The sequence below is a fragment of the Alexandromys fortis genome, unplaced genomic scaffold (genome assembly GCF_014885135.2).
Source record: "Alexandromys fortis isolate MF-2015 unplaced genomic scaffold, M_Fortis_MF-2015_v1.1 scaffold_187, whole genome shotgun sequence".
Classification (NCBI taxonomy): domain Eukaryota; kingdom Metazoa; phylum Chordata; class Mammalia; order Rodentia; family Cricetidae; genus Alexandromys; species Alexandromys fortis.
The window spans coordinates 2,056,965-2,059,935 of record NW_026068088.1 but is presented as its reverse complement, the minus strand read 5'-3'; the positions used below and the strand labels follow the sequence as shown (position 1 = coordinate 2,059,935).

Sequence of the window (2,971 nt, the reverse complement as noted above, 5' to 3'; positions counted from 1 at the left end):
TGGCGCCTGCCCATAATTCCAGCACCGCAGCAGTGGAAACAGGAAGACCAGCTCAAAGATACCCTCAGCTCTAAAGCAGTTTAATGCCAGCCTGCTTTTTTATCTAAAAAGTACTGCCCCCCACACACACCCAAAATGCAGGTGAAGCATGGGCAAAAATCAAGTTTTGTAGTTTATCTATACATTCACAATTCTGTACTACAGATGAAACAAGATTGCATGAACTGAAGCTATGTTTCAATTAAATCTTCACAAAAATACCTGGCCAGCACATCTCAAAAGGAAAGTGAAGTGTCAGACTTTTTGTTCACTTGTTACATAAGCTGGAGAAATAAAAACATCCTCCTGCAATACAGAGTACACGAAAACATAAGATCTCAACAGCCTGGACACTTGCTTCCACATCAGTTACAGATCTTTCAAAATAATTTAACTTCATTTTATGTACTTTGTTGTGAAGGTGTCAGACTCCCCTGGAACTGCGAGTTACAGAATTGTGAGCAGCCATGTGGATACTGGGAATTGAACCCAGGTTCTCTGTGAGCAGCCAGTGCTCTTAACCACCGAGTCAATTCTCCACGCAAACAAAACTTTAAAATATGTCCGAACAGACTAATGTTGTCTGCTGAATCAAACACACCGGTGTATGTTAGTCTGTAAAATATGCCACGCAGCTTTTCTTTCTCCTCTGATGTCACAGACATCTGCTTTGATGACGTTTCTTTTTTGTAAACTTCAGGTCCTTTAATGTATCCTCAAATAAGATACTTTGTTGAGACAATTGTTTTAATAGTTATCAGTTCTGATTTCGGCCAACTATGTGAAGGAATTTCTCTGAATTTTCTTTTATAATCAAGCATCCATTACTATCCCAGATGTATATTCCTCGTTCATTACTTATGGAAAATTTACTCTGTGCAAAGCATCCATCCATGGCCTGGCAGAGTGCGTTTAAATCCAAAGAATCAATAGTCATTCTCAATCAAGTGTAGGAACACTCTTGAGAAAGGGCACACAATGGCGAAAAATGTCATAAGGTAGGAAATACCCAACCGGTGAAACAAAAGGAGATGTCTACAGGAAAATATACTTTTAGAAGTAGCAGCTTAGAGGGCCTTCTGTGACGCCATTGCCTCCGCCTAACCCTTGCTGCCCGGTTTCGGGATTGCGAGCGCCATTGCTGAGACAGTGAGCCCACCTGTGCTGCTTTGTGCACCCTCCCGACTAGAGATTGGACATTGGGAGGAAGCAAAACAACTGGACCAGAGGAAACACAGGACAACAGGACCGAATTTACTGCAGAACGATTCCAGTTTTGATGTGAACTATTTGGACTCTTCAGTGCTACCCGAAAGAAAACTCCGTAATCATACCGGAAAAAGAAAACACAGCCGTGCAGAATCTGAGCCGTGAAAACTTAGAAGATTTATTAACCAAATACAACATGTGCTCTCCTGCCAGTTCCAAAATCCTTTACAGGAATCCCTGGTTCCTCCGGGTTAGCTTTTCTGCACCAGCAGCAGAGCGGTGTGTTTTGTGATGCCCTTCTGCAGGCAGAGGGTGAGGCTGTCCCAGCTCACTGTGGCATCCTGTCTGCCTGTAGTCCCTTCTTCACAAAACGTCTGGAGCCAGAAAGGCCAGTTCAGGGTTGGAAGGTGGTGCTGGAACTGGGAGGCCTAGAGATCAGGACACTTAGGAAGCTGATAGATTTCCTGTATACTTCAGAGATGGAAGTATTTCAGGAAGAAGCCCAGGAAGTGCTCCGAGTCTCCAAGTTGGAGACCCTTCAGCTGGAGGGTGGGAAGTTAGTAAAGGCTCCCCAGGGCCGAAGACTAAACAGAGTGCTTACAACCACCCAGGGCTGCACCAATCTCTGCCAGAGTGGTCCTACCCAGCCGCCACCCTCGAACTCCACTGCCTGCCCGCCAGACTCCTGGTCCTCTTGGAGCAGTGAGGTTGAAGTCCTTAGGGGAAGAAGAGGGGCCTCACAAAAACAGCAGCTTAACAGCAGTGGACAGCTTGCCAGAGACCCTTCTACTCAAGAAGGGAGCCAGGGTTTGCTCGACTCAAGAAAGAAGCTCATCTCCACCGAGCCAGAGAGAAGGGTCTAAGGAGGACAAGAGTGACCCTGCTCTGGTCCTACAGCACATGGCCATCCGCCTTGTACCCTTCTGTGGATGAGCAATTGTTGCCCCGCAAGATCAGGCTGAGTCGCTCAAAGCTGTCACCTTGTGTCTCTACCTCCAGGCCTTCGAGCGTTTTAAGTGATCCCGGTTCAGTGCCCACAGCTCCTGGCCGGAGTCTTTGAAGGCAGAGAAGTGTAAGCGGAGCAGCACAGGCTGCGGACGAGCAGAAGCCAGGGGACACCAGTCCTCTCCAGAGCACTCCAGCCCCATCAGCTGTTAGGAAGCAGAGCCCGGAAATCCGAGCCCTCACATCCAGCTCTGTAGAGAAGGGGCGGGTTGGGAGTGTAAAACTTAGGAAGATTGTCAATGGTACCTGGGAGGTGGTGCAGGAGCCTCCCCTCAGAAACACCCGAGAACCTTCAGGAACTCTGCTGGCCTCAGTCAAAAAGCAGGAAATACCTGCTAGATCACAGCTGCCTCAGGACTCCCCAGAGAGCCTGGGGCTACAGGACATTTTGCTCTCAGCTAGCGACTCCCCAGACCACCCTGTGGTGAAGTCAGAGTTTGGGTCCAGTCCAGTGCTGATAGGGAAGGGACCTGGGTTGGACATCGAATGCAGCGAGCCCTACACGTTTGACACAGCCCTGCTAGGCCAGCCCTGTGAAGCTGAGCAGTATCGGATCACAAGCGCTGTGGCCACCAGTGAGTGAGCTGAAGAGATTCTGGACTTCATGCTATGTGGCTCAGATGTTGAACCACCAGTAGGATCTCTGGAGAGTCCTGGGGCTGAAGGCTGCAGAACCCCAAGTTATCACCTGTCAGAAACAGGAAAGAATTGGATTGAA

The 2,971-nt window shown here is 48.5% G+C and overlaps 1 pseudogene; it reads left to right on the top strand.

Annotated features, from left to right (window-relative positions):
• The first annotated feature begins 1,444 nt into the window (after positions 1-1,444).
• Positions 1,445-2,971, top strand: part of LOC126488728 (BTB/POZ domain-containing protein 18-like) — a 14,365-nt pseudogene continuing 12,838 nt past the window's right edge.